Source organism: Elephas maximus, chromosome 22 (genome assembly GCF_024166365.1).
Source record: "Elephas maximus indicus isolate mEleMax1 chromosome 22, mEleMax1 primary haplotype, whole genome shotgun sequence".
Classification (NCBI taxonomy): Eukaryota; Metazoa; Chordata; class Mammalia; order Proboscidea; family Elephantidae; genus Elephas; species Elephas maximus.
Genome location: NC_064840.1, coordinates 63,632,247 through 63,646,497, shown reverse-complemented (window position 1 = coordinate 63,646,497; position 14,251 = coordinate 63,632,247).

Sequence of the window (14,251 nt, the reverse complement as noted above, 5' to 3'; positions counted from 1 at the left end):
AGGTTGGCAGTTCAAATCTACCCAGCAGTGCTGTGGAATTGACTTTCATAAGATTACAGCCATTGTAAACCCTATGGAGTGCAGTTCTACTCTGACACATGTAGGTTTGCCAAGAGTCGGAATCAACTCACCAGCAACTGACTTTTGTTTTTTACCTTTCATATGCCAAGCTCTGTTCTGAATACACGTATTACCTCATTTTATGCTCATAGAAGCTCTGTCAGAAGTTCAGTCAGTGGCAGAAAACAGACCTGAAGCCAGGTTTTTTTGTTTGTGTATTCTATGGCAGTAAAATGCCATCCAACCAGCTTGAGGGACAAAGCAAGAGAATGTGAGAGAAAACTTCCAGTGTCATCTAATAGGGAGGTCAACTAAATCAAGTCACTTAATCTCTATTTATATCAGTTTCCTCAGCAAATAATGAGGATAATAATAATGACCAATGGGTGCATTATATCTTAATTGTCAGTTTACTTGACTGTCCTTCCAAAACCCCATATGCTCTCAGTGTTAGGGGCTGCTAGTGCTCACCTATATCCCTGCTTCTCCTCTTCTTTTGGTACTTATTCCTGGACTATATTCCCAGCCCCATGAAGCTCTTCTCCATGAGATGTAGGCAGAAGTGATGTGGGCCACTTCCACATCTGGCCTCTAAACCCTCTCGTGCATTTCTCCATGTGCTTACTTTTCTGCGGTCCAAGTGCAGAGGATTCAGTAGAGGACTCCAGAGCCTCAGAAGACTGTTAAGCCATCTGATGGAAGGGCTGGGCTTCAAAAGGCTGAGTGGAGCAGAGCGCGCCCTCCCCCACCATCTCAAGGCTGCAACGGACTATGACTCTACTGTGCTGAGCCACTGAAATGTTGGAGTTGTATGTTATAGAAGTTAGCTAACAAATCTGTGTGAATGATACTGTGTCCTTTTTTTTTTTTTCTAATTTTCTTTAAGTCTACCTATCTACAGGGCTTTATGTAAAGTAGAAACTTAATAAATTTGGAAAATGGATGGATGATTAAATAAATTACTGTGTGAACAAATGGAGTCATGAACAGAATTAACTTTAGAAAGTAACACCCGAACAAGGTATAAAGGTAGAAAAAATTGGAAGGAAGAGAACCTGGAGATGAAGAGATTACTTAAGCAAGTATTTATTATTATAGCCCAAGATGATGGAGGACCTGAACCAACTTAGGGGCAGTTGAAATGTAAAGAAGGAGCTAAAGGTGAAAGATATCCTGGAGACAGACTCTAAGGAAAATACAGCTGAGTAGATGCGATGATTACAGTACGGAGAAATTTCAAGTCTAGAGAAAAGTGGCACCATCAGCAGAAATAAACAAATCAGAAAGAAAGATGCTGGAGGCATACAGCAGGTTTGATGAAATGAAACAATATGATAAATTCAACTGAACACATGAATTTTGTGTCCAAAAAACAACTTAAGATGTGTTCCAATATCTTCAGTATATAATTGCATCAGTAGACATGGATAAGGAAGACATGGATACGGAAGACATGGATACAGAAGTGAATTACATCACTTAAAGAGAGAGCATACCCCATTGCCATTGAGTTTTGATTCATGGCGACCCTATAGGGTGGAGTAGAACTGCCCTCTATGGTTTCCAAGGCTGTAATCTTTAGGGAAGCAGACTGTCACATCTTTCTCCTGTGGAGCAGCTGGTGGGCTTGAACTGCCAACCTTTCATTTAGCAGCCAAGCACTTAACCACTGCTGCACGCAGGCTCATTGAGATAGAGTATAGGGAAGAACAAAAAGGTTAATGGATAGAGCCTCACTGAAAGGCCACATTTATGGGGTGAAATCCAAAAAAGATGCTATCAAATGAAATTTATAAAAAGGGTGAGGAGGAGGATGGAGAAGAACCAAAATAGGAAAAAGTCCAGGAAACTACAGGATTAACGACTCAGGTTACTGCGTGGTTCAGGAGTATGAATACTGGGATTGGGAACATTTGTCAAATCATAGTCTCAGAAGAAGAGCATGGGTAGAAAGACAAGTTAGGATTAGGAAAAAAGTACAGATCTTCTTCCTTGAGAAAATGATGGTGAATAAAGCAACAAACAGTGTAAAAACAGAGACAGTGGAGAGGCAAAACCTTGAAGGACTCAGAAAAGAGGACTTCATCTTTTCAGTGCAGTGAAATAAAAGGTAATCCACTGAGAGGGAAAAGAGGCTGAGACAGGGTGGAGGCCTGAGAGAAGAGGTGTTGTAAGAAGCATTATTCCCTGAATGTAACAAGAAACCTACAGGAATGGATGATGAGTGAGATCCCAGTGAGAATTAAAAGGGGCTTGAATGAAATGAGGGAGCAAAAAAGTTCAAAACAGGGAGGAAGTTATGTCAGAAAATGAAGAGTTAGAGATATTCTCTCAGATATCTAAGCTTATCTAAGAATTCTCAGTGATAATAATAATAGTTCGAGCTAATGTTGGTTGTGGTAGTAAAATGCTAGGTAGTATGCTAAGAAATGTCTGTGTATTACCTCATTACATCCTCACAACAACCCAGTGAGTAAAGTATTATTATTACCCCATTTTTGTTGTTGTAGTAAGGTTCCATTGAGTCTATTTTGACTCATAGCAACCCTATAGGACAGAGTAAAACTACCTCACAGGGTTTTCTAGGATGTAATCTTTATGGTAGCAGATCACCAGGTCTTTTCTCCTGCAGAGCCACTGAGTGGGTTCAAACCACCAACTTTTCAGTTAGCAGCCGAGTGCTTGGACATCACACCACAAGGGTTCCATTTACAGATGACTAAATTGAGGAACAAGATGGTGAATCCCTTTGCTCAGAGACTCACTGTGACGGGACCAGAATTCCAACTTTGGCCTGTTAGCTCCAGAGAACTTAATGACAGTTTGCCCAAGATGAGAGCTACATCAAAGCCACCCAAGTAAGCAGCTCTGTGGAGGTAAGACAGAATTCCCTGGATATATAGAACTTGAAATGTGTCTGAGTGTAGAGTTGGGAGGATGATCAGTCTTGATGTTGGAGTCCCTCAGACTTTAGCAAGGAAAGGAAGTCTGTGAGTCAGATGCTAGGGTCACTGAAGAAAGCAAGAGTGTGACAGACAATGCATATGAATTTCGACATTGGTGAGATTGTTGGATAAAGGCCACAAAATAACAATCTGGAGAAGAGGTGAGAAGAACGTACATGCCAGTATCACCTCTGTTCACTTAACAGAGGAAGAAGAGAAGGAGACATTGCAGAGTATTACAAGAGAAATGGCGTCTTTGGAGGAAAGGCAAGGTCATCTAATCCTAGGAGGTGAAAAGATGTACAAAGAAAAGTTTGAGGAGATCTGTGAATCTTTTAAAAATATAAAGATTCCAAGGGATATAGGGCACAGGTTAGTCAAGTTAGGCAAATAGAAGACAAGAGTTTAGGACTCTAGATGAGGAAGGGGGCCCTGGTGGCTCAGTGGTTAAGTGTTTGGTTGCTAACCAAAAAGGTCATCAGTTGGAATCCACCAGCCGCTCCTTGGAAACCCTACAGGGGGGCAGTTCTACTCTGTCCCATAGGGTTGCTATGAGTCAGAATTGACTCGATGGCAACAGGTTAGATAAGGAAAAAAATAAGGGCGAAGGTGGAAGGAGGGTGAAATTTGGGATTTAAGACTATAACTTTAATGGCAGGGGTTTAGGAAGAAGAACTTGGGGGTGGATCGGAGGGACTTGCAAGCAATAATGAAAGAAAATGGCAATTGGGCAGACGTCACAGAAGGCAGTAACTGTTGTTAGCACGTGTTGACCACGAGGAGGAGCTCCAGCTTATTCCTCCCCTAATAGTGCAGAGGTTAAGCGCTTAGGTTCCAGAGTTAACTGGTTCATATTCTGAATCTACTTACTAGCTGTGGGCTTGGATAAGCCACTTAACTTTTTCTGTTAAATGGATGTAATGAAATGGCGATAATAATAGTAGTTCATAGAGTAGTTGTGAGAATTAAATGAGATACTACATATAACAAACTTCTACAAAGTAAGTCCTGAAGGTGTGGAGTTTGCACGCTCTGGGGAGAAGAATTCCACTGGGCATCACAAACAAGACCACAAGTACTGCTGGGCAACGGTGCTAAGGGGCTTGGTTCTTAATATGACAACAGAAACTGTCAAGATTAGTTGAGTCTTCCTTTTAGGACTTGTTTTGATATTGCCTTTCTCTCAAGTATCGCCATGTGGCTCATGAGGCAAAAAGACAGTGAAGCTGCCTCAAGTTTATAAAGAACCCATTGACAAGAAGTCCAGGATCAGGAGTTCTGAGCCTTTTTAAGCCTTAAATGAAAGCTTCTCCTTCCTTTCAGGTATGTTTTGCCCTGTTGTTAGCTGCTGTGGATTGGGCCCCCGACTTCTGATGCTCCCACGTGCAAGGAAACGAAACGCTGCCTGGTCCTACGCTGTCCCTATGACTGGTTTTGGTTTAGACCATTGTGATCCATAGGGTTTTCACTGCTGATTTTCAGAAGCAGATCACCAGGCCTTTTTTTCCTAGTCCATCTTAGTCTAGAAGCTCTGCTGAAACGTGTTCAGCATCATAGTAACGCGTAAGCCTCCACTGACAGATGGGTGGTGCTGTGCATGAGGTGATTGGCTGGGAATCAAACCCAGGTCTCCTACATGGAAGGCGAGAATTATATCACCAGATTTTACCACCGAATCTCCAACATCCCTATATGTTTTCCCCTACCTTGTCTTTTTTACAAGGTATAGTGTCAGGATTGAGGTGAGGGCCTGGGGAAACAGGCCAAGGAAGCTCATCAACCTGCTTCAGACTTGGCCAGGGAGGACTTGTTGCTTATGCATGGTCCAGTGTGGCAATTCAAGACCATAACGGCATGACTTGGGTTCAGCCTCTGCATATCTTCCTGGAGAGTCATCTGCTGAGAAGACAGTTTGATTACACCAAAGTGATCACCAACTAAAGCTAGAGCAGAGAGGTCAGGAGGAAATTCTCTTCCCCCTCTGTTTCTACTCTGAGAGCATATCAGCACAGGTATGTCTCAGCTTTTAATGGGGCTGTCTGCATGTTCATGGATTGAAGTACCAATAGGGCCTGCCAGGTACCACCAATCACAACTGCAGAAGCAGCAGGAAACTTCCTATGAAGTAATTACTTATAGTACCAATGCGCCTTTGTGCGGATCCTGGGCCCCCCAATTATCATTTTACTACCTTTCTCTCCTCTGCACCCTGGGGACTTTCTCTGGAATAAACATAAGACCAGCTACTTTAGAAATAAAATGTGTTTTTCATTAAAAGCCTATTCTGGCCCCTGTAGTCCCAACAAGGCATTTCCCTCCTAGCCTAACTGGGTTTCAGGTTATCACTGATACTGCTTTCTCTACAAGGAGGTAGAAGTACAGGCATCCCTACGTCCTTCTGCTAAAACCTCTCCTACCACCAGTATGAAATGAAGCTTCCCTTTGGGAAGGAATAAGGAAAATAGAAGCAGGAAGGTTGTCCAGAACTCGGAGAGAAATCCTTCCACTATCCTTTTAGAACTATACTCCTTCCTCTTACCCTCATCCAAACCAACCCTCTCAAGGTCCTTGGGTGGCGCAAATGGTTTGCACTCATCTGGCAACCAAAATGTTGGTGGTTCGAACCCACCCAGCAGCACCGCGAAAGAAACAGACCTGGTGATCTGCTTTCATAAAGAATACAGCCAAGAAAACCCTACAGAGCAGTTCTACTCTGTGATGCATGGGGTCTTCTAAGTCATAAACCAACAAAAAAACAAAAAATATCAACAACAAACCACCCGTCTCCCTACCCAGTTAGCCTCCACAATCCTATCAGCCAAGAAAAATACATATCCAGAACTATGAAAAACATGGCCTATTAGCCTGCCCAAATTTGAGGCATCTAGAATTTGCCCCAAAAGCAAATTTACTGGAGTTCTCTTCAGAGAAAATTTAAGCAGATAAATCCCAGAGCAAGCCAGCCTCCACCTGTACTGCACAGCAAGAAGAGAGCCAAGTTAACACAAGCACGTACCACCACGAAATCCACACCTATTCTTGAGCAGTGATTCTCAATCCTGGCTTCACATCAGAATCACCTAGGGAACATTTAAAACTCCTGATGCCAGGGCCCCACCCCAGGGATTCAGATTTAAATGGCTGAGTGTAGGACCAGATCATCAGTATTTTCTACAGCTCCCCAGATGATACATTTGTGCAACCAGGGTTGATAACCACCTTCTACAGCTGTCCTATCCAACATGGTAACCACTGGCTATGCGTGGCTATTTAAAGTTAAATTATTTATTTATAAAACTAAGTAAAAAATTCACTTCCTGAGTTGCACTAGTAACATTCAAGGACTCAAGAGCCATATGTGGCTAGTGGTTACGATATTGGTGCAGTGCAGTGAATTACTTAATATGGTCCTTTTAGCCATGCATGGTCTTATAACTCTCACACAATGATTGGGTGGGACTGCTCAAATAAGGTGTTGGTGGCCCACCAAAGGGATTAATGCAAATAAGGTTCATGGACCCCTTGCGGGGATGGGACAATGCAAATAAGGTATATGGAACTCTAATGAGGGGATTGGTCAGTTTTGCCATCCCGCTAGGCTTAAAGGGAGCCATCCCAGAGGTGGATAAGGGGACTTTGCTACCATTGAGAAAGCCCACCAAGCAAGGCAGATACAGTGGGTGGGTGTGCTGACTCATGGAGCAAGAGAACTGAGAGCCTCCAGGCAGAGGCTTACTGTTGGAATGGGGTGCCTCTGTGCACTTATTAGTGGAACTAAAGAGCTTTGTAACACTTGCCCGAGCAGGGCAGAGGCCAGGCTGAGAGGCCGAGGGCCAGAGAGGGGTCTGCCTGCAGGCATGGCTGAGAAGAAGCTGTCCTGATCAAAGAACTATATCCTTAGTCGTTCCTATCCTGAATTGTAACTTGCTGCTTCCCTAATAAACTCCACAACTGTAAGCACGGTCTATGAGTTCTATGTGACTATTGCAACGAATTATGGAACCCAGCAGAGAAGTAGAGTGCCATGGGAGGGATGACTGGTGTCAGAATTGGTAAAAAGATTGGAGTGTGCAGGTATGTTTGACCTTTGCCTCATAGGAATCATCAGCCTTGGTCTGATGCGGATTCTCTCCCCTCGTAGTTAGAGGAGACCAGACACCACCACACTGTTTTTATAACTGGACTACACAGATATAGGACACTTGGGTCATCACAGAAAGTTTTATTGGACAGAGCTGTTGTAGAGTGCTATATGTCGAAACATTCTTCTACTGACCCCTGAAGATTGTTTTTTCAGGGTCCAACGGTCTCATCCTCTCTCTGAGCTACAAACCTCATAGCAGCGTTCAGTCATCTGAGACTCCTCTTCTAAGAGGTTTCCTGTGCTCCCAACAATGATAACAACTACTGAGCTGCATTGTGGGAGTTTTGCGTTCATTATCACACTGGAAAAGGTGACCTGCAGCAACTTCCCGACTTGTCCCAAATCACACAGCTAGTAAATGGTAGAGGCAGGATTTTAAGCCAGGTTTGCTTTTAACCAAAACTCAAGTTCTCACTTACTCTGCCAAATCCCTCCACTTCCGAGACAACTCCACATCACAGCTTTCTCCTCAAAAAGGAAAGGCCTTAAAATGTTCTCCTGATGACCACAGGGTTTCCACATCAGCCACTTCCTCACTCAGCACATTCTGACCCCTTCACTACAACAACCTTACAGGTCAGTTACCACAAAAAATTTCACAGACTCATTGCAATGAGTGGGCTTTGCAGAGAACAGGTAACAAAGGGAGGTGTCATCCTCTGCTTTGTTAAAGAGGTGCTTCTGAGCTGCCAGTAAGACTTGCTCCAGAGGTCCTTCTGATCAAAAACATAACAAGAACCTTGGGAACAATATCCCTTACAAGAGTACAAAGGAGGGAACCAGCTTGTACCTTGGGAAGAGAGCTCATTCAGCTTTCAAGATCTGAGCTTCCAGGAAAAAGGCCCAGGTTTGAGGTTCCTGCGGTGTCCTGCTGCCTGGAGCATATTAGAGTTTACTTTGCATCTTTTTAGTTAGTACCTGGGGCAAAACACCTGGGCTCCCTTTGGCTGCCATTGGCTTGGTTTAAACTTAAAAATGTGTACAAGCATGAGCAGGTTTCTGTGTGGGGTGGGGGATTGGGACGGCATGAGAAAAAAGGATTGAAGAAGGAGGAAACGGGAGCTAAGAATATTTCTAAACACAATACATTTTTACATTTTAATTATTTTCAATTACACCCCTCCCAAAACATCAAAGAAGGCACAAGAATCTATGGAAGGAGTAAATTCCTTGGGAATTGATCCTAGTCTAGGACATCAAAACGCACATCTTGCTGGGCTCCGACCACTGACTGATAGATTTGGATTCTGCCCCCATCTTCCATGTTGTCATATTTTACTTCTTCACGTAAACATGCTTATAACCACCCCAGGTTACTGCTCTCTTGATTTAATGTTGTGTCTTAGTTGTCTGGTGCAGCTTAATAGAAATACCACAAGTGGGTGATTTTAACATACAAAAATTTATTTTCTCACAGTTTAGGGGGCTATAAGTCTGAATTCAGGGCACTGGCTCTAGGGGGAGGCTCTCTCTGGGGGAACCTCCTGATTTCAGCTCCTCTGGCCCAGTGTTCCTGAGTTCCTTGGAGATCTCCAAGTGGCAGCTATTTCTCCCCCATTTTACTTGCTTTCTTCTGTGCCTCCTCTGCTCCTTTTATATCTCAAATGTGGTCAGGTTTAAGACACACCTTATACTGATAGGAAACCCTCATGTCTTAGTGGTTAAGTGCTACGGCTGCTAACCAAAGGGTCGGCAGTTTGAATCCGCCAGGTGCTCTCTGGAAACTCTATGGGGCAGTTCTACTCTGTCCTATAGGGTCGCTATGAGTCAGACTCGACGGTGCTGGGTTTTGGTTTTTGGGTTCTATACTGATATGGCCTCATTAACATAAAAAAGAAAACCCCATTCCCAAATGGATTACATCCACAGGTATAGGGATTAGGATTTCTTTTTTTATAGAAATTTATTTTATTAGTTTTGTTGTTATTGTTGTTGGTGAGAATATACAGAGTGAAACACACCAATTCAACAGCTTCTGTATGTACAATTCGGTGATGTGGATTACATTCTTCGAGTTGTACAACCTTTCTCACCATCCTTTTGTGGGTTATTCCTCCCTCATTCCCCCATTAATATATACTCACTGGCCCCTAAGGTTCCAATCTCATCTTTCCAGATGCTATTGCCAGTTTGGAAACCCTGGTGGCATAGTGGTTAAGTGCTACAGCTGCTAACCAAGAGGTTGGCAATTCAAATCTGCCAGGCACTCCTTGGAAACTTTCGAGCAGTTGTACTCTGTCCTATAGGGTCACTATGAGTTGGAATCAACTAGGCGGCAGTGGGTTTGGTTTGGTTTTTTTCTTATTGTCAGTTTGATCCCATATAGAAAGATCTCAGAAGAGCACAATGCTCAAGGCAGACATTCTTTACTAGTTAAGCTAAACTATTATTTGGTTTTAAGAAGTTTTTAGGGGATATTTTTGGTTTAAGGTTTAAAGATGATCTCAGGGCAATAGTTTCAGGGGTTCATCTAACCTCTACAGCTCCAGAAAGGCTGGACTCCATGAGAATTCAAAATTCTATTCTGCATTTTCTCCCTTTTGATCAGGATTTTTCTACAGAATCTTTGATCAAGATGTTCAGTAATGGTAGCCAGGCACCATTCAGTTCTTCTAGTCTCATGGCAAATGAGGCAGTTGTTCATGGAGGCTATCATGGATTGAATTATGTCCCCAAAAAATGTGTGTATCAACTTGGTTAGGCCATGATTCCCAGAATTCTGTGGTTGTCCCCCATTTTATGATTGTAATTTTATGTTAAAAAGGATTAGGGTGGGATCATAACACTACCCTTACCCAGGTCACATCCCTGATCCAGCGTAAACGGAGCTTCCCTGGGGTGTGGCCTGCACTACCTTTTATCTCTCAAGAAATAAAGGGGAAAGAGAAGCAAGCAGAGAGTTGGGGACTTCATACCACCAAGAAAGCAGCACCAGTAGCAAGGCGTGTCCTTTAGACAGGGTTCCCTGCACCTGAGAAGCTCCTTGACTACGGGAAGACTGAGGACAAGGACCTTCTTCCAGAGCCGACAGAGAGAGAAAGCCTTCCCCTGAAGATGACGCCTTGAATTTGGGCTTTTAGCCTACTTTACTGTGAGGAAATAAATTTCTCTTTGTTAAAGCCATCCACTTGTGGTATCTCTGTTATGGCAGCACTAGATGACTAAGACAGAGGCAATAAGCTACACATTCCACTTTTTCCTCCTATTCCTGACTCTCCTTTTTTCTCTGTTGCTCCAGGTAAATAGGGACCAACGTTGGGGTTAGAATTTACAACACATACTTGGTGGGGACACAATTCAATCCATAACATGTTGTCACTCTCTGGTCTGGTGAGTTACTCAGATGGTAAATCCTGGGCCAGTAAAGCTGTCAGTGGTCAAAAGAAGAGCAGATGGCCCTTGAGCCTCATGGACCTGGGCCCTGGGCCGTTGGGCCTTCTGCTTTGGACACACAAAAACCTACCCCATGAACAGAATCACATGAACAGTGCATGGTATTTTTTCTGTTTGAATGCCAAACTTATCCATCTTGCTGACTATTTTGCAATATGAGGCCTTTTATCCCAATAATGCTATTACCCGGTCAGTGTTTTGGTAGTGGTTATTTTCTTCTAATGGATTCATATGGCTGCAACCATGATATAAATAGATAAATGCACTTTGTTAATTTCCTCAGTTCTGCAAGAGACAGGACACCAGCCAGAGCAAATTTTTGATGGAAAGACACTGTCTCCACTTAGGCCATGAGCGAGGGTCTTTTTAAAAGCATGAATCAGAACATAAAGTACCAAGTTTAAGACTCCTTTTGCTAATAATAGTTTTATCTGACTCCTTTTGTTGATGAAAGGCTTGGATGAGAAGAGTTAGCATGCAGGTAATCTAGAAACAGTTTTTCTTTTGCAAGAGATATCCCAGAGGCCCTGGGGTCATCCAGAAGGAAAATGATGGTGCCTACTGTACATCTGGGGTCCACCCTACATCTAGCACCCCATTTCACTAAGGCTAAGGTAATGAGCAACTACCAGGTAATGCTTTCCACTCTCCTACAGTTTTACACCTTCTTTTCTTGATTGCTGCTGCTTCAGACTGTTCCTTAATCCTGTAAAATAGAAGACTCTGCCACCTACTGTAAGACATGAAAATGCAGAGAGCCCACTGCCAATTCCAGCTCAAAGGAAGCACAGGGTGCTGTTTGGGTTGTGTGTGTAGCTGGACAAACGTGGAGAAGTCTCAGTGGGGATGGGGCTAACGTGGACCAGACTACATGAGGCTTCTGGCCTCATGTGCCTATTTGGGGCTCATTCCTGATGATAATGCCAGTGTCGAGGGGACAGGCAAATCACACACAGATAATCTGATCTGGTTTGATATTTAAGAAGTGGTCTGATTAGTTCACTTGTTTTAACATCCCAGTCAGATTGACTAGGTGGCAATGCGTGGATTTTATGGCACTGCCTGAATCAATCTAAATAAAACCATTTAGTGCCACACAGAAACAGCTGTACTCAGACACGTGGGATGAAAGCTTTCCTTTACACTCTTGAGTAATAGAAAATAAAACTACTGAGACGGGGTCTCCACTGCGGAAGGTATATATATAAGCCTAAGCCAAACCTGGCACAATTCTACCCCAACTCCCTAAATAGAATTCAACTTCTTCTCCTAGTTTCATTCAGCAGGAAACCCTTTTCTCCACACCTTGACCTCCAAAACAGGATATCTGTGACTGTACTAAATAAGGACAGAGAACCAAAGGAACATACGTAACTGGCAAAAACTTTCTTCCCGTGGGATTATGAAATCCCTCGCCTCTGACCCAGGGTTCAAAGACAGATTGATTATTTTCTGAAATAATCTAAGAGAACTGATGCTAAATGGAGATTCTAGGCTGTTACGGATTGAATTGTGTCCTCCCCCCGCGAAAAAAAAAAAAAAAAAGTGTGTCAACTTGGCTAGTCCATGATTCCCAGTATTGTATGATTGTCCACCATTTTGTCATCTGATGGGATTTTCCTATGTGTTGTAAATCCTGCCTTTATAACGTCAATGAGGTGGGATTATTGGCAGTTATCTTAATGAGATAGGACTCAACCTATAAGATTAGGTCATGTCTTAAATCAATCTTTTTTGAGGTATGAAAGAGAGAAACAGGCAGAGAGACATGGGGACCTCATACCACCAAGACAGTACTGCCAGGAGCAGAGCATGTCCTTTGGACCTGGGGTCCCGGCACTGAGATGCTCCTAGACCAGGGCAAGATTGATGACAAGGACCTTCCTCCAGAACCTAAAGAAAGAGAACGCTTTCCCCTGAAGCAGGCACCCTTAATTTGGACTTCTAGCCTACTAGACTGTGAGAGAATAAACTTAGGTTTGTTAAAGCCATCCACTGGTGATATTTCTGTTTTAGCAGCACTACGCAACTAAGACACTGGTTAACACAATTTGACTAACAGCTACTCCCTAGTCTTATCCATATGCATACTAGTAGTTAGGTGGCATAGTGGTTAAGTGCTACAGCTGCTAACCAAAGTGTCAGCAGTTCGAATCTGCCAGGTGCTCCTTGGAAACTCTATGGGGCAGTTCTACTCTGTCCTATAGGGTCGCTATGAGTCGGAATCGACTCGACGGCACTGGGTACTGGGTAGTTAGACAAAGAAAGATCCACCGGGAGGCTTCAGATTATTTCCCTTATCCACCCTCCTCACTATTTCTTGGACATCAGTCAACCAACAGGCCATTTGATCATAATGTCCATATAATGTGGGCTTACCAGCCATTGCTAATGACTATTCTTTCTTGCTGGCTGTGTCTTCCCTGTGTCTCAGTTTTCTTATCTGTAAAATAAGGTGGTTGAATTGGTTCATCTCTAAGATCTCTTCCAGAATTTGCATTGTATGATTTTAATACTATCCCATATTGGACAGGAAACCCTGGTGGCATAGTGGTTAAGAACTATGGCTGCTAACCAAAAGACTAGCAGTTGGAATCCACCAGGTGCTCCTTGGAAACTCTATGGAGCAGTTCTACTCTGTCCTATAAGGCTGCCATGAGTCAGAATCAACTTGATGGCAACGGATTTTTGGTTTTATATAGGACAGGTCTCTGGGTGGCACAAATGGCTTGCACTTCACTGGTAACCTAAAGGTCGGCAGTTCAAACCCACCCAGTGGTGCCAGGGGAGAAAGGCCTGGCAATCTGCTTCCATGAAAATTACAGCCAAGAAAACCCTATGCAGGCAGTTCTAAACTGTCACGTGGGGTCACTCGGAGTCTGAATTGACTGGAAGGCAACTGGTTTAATTTTGATTATACCGGTAGTTGCACAGCAGGTTTGCATCTTGTAAAGCGACTTTGTATCTATAATTCATGTTCTCCTACTCTGCAGTTCTAGGAAAGCACGCCCTTCAATTTCTTCAGAAATATTGCCTCTCAGATCAGGTGCTCAAGGGTCTATCCGCCTAAAGGTAATATGGTTCCCACCATTCTGACCATTGGCTCCTCAGCGGATTCTGGATCCCCTGTGCACGATAATGCCTGTTTGTTCAAGAGTTAACCCCTCTGTCAGCATTCACTGTAGAAAAAATTGCGGCATGAGGCAATGAGCTTCCGCCATCTTGCGTGAAAGTCAGAACTTTTCTTCCTTATAGTTTAGCTTTTATCAAGGCCTTAAAATGCAGCCAAGGCATTGAAGAGAAATTAAAAAAAAAAAAAAAAATTTGGAAGGTTTTTGTACTTTTGTAAAAAATTATTTTCTTCCTTTCATTTTTTTTCTTCCATTACCAAAATCTCCTCCAAACACACAGACCCTACAGTATCCCTATTAAATTATATAGAGCGAGTCCAGCCCTTGACTGTCAGTGGGGTCCATCAGTCCTAATTTATCGCCCCAGGAAACACAGTACAATTATGGTAATAAATAATAATAGGATTCAGTACATGACAACATGAATGATGGAGCCTCTCAGAATTCATTTACATTGCTTTGTGTTGCAATCATCATGCCTCTAATGTAATGCCAAGCAAATGAGCCCCTTTGAATATTGTGCAATCTATTGCAAGTCAACTGGCACAAAACTCACTCAATAAATCATGTTCAAACAC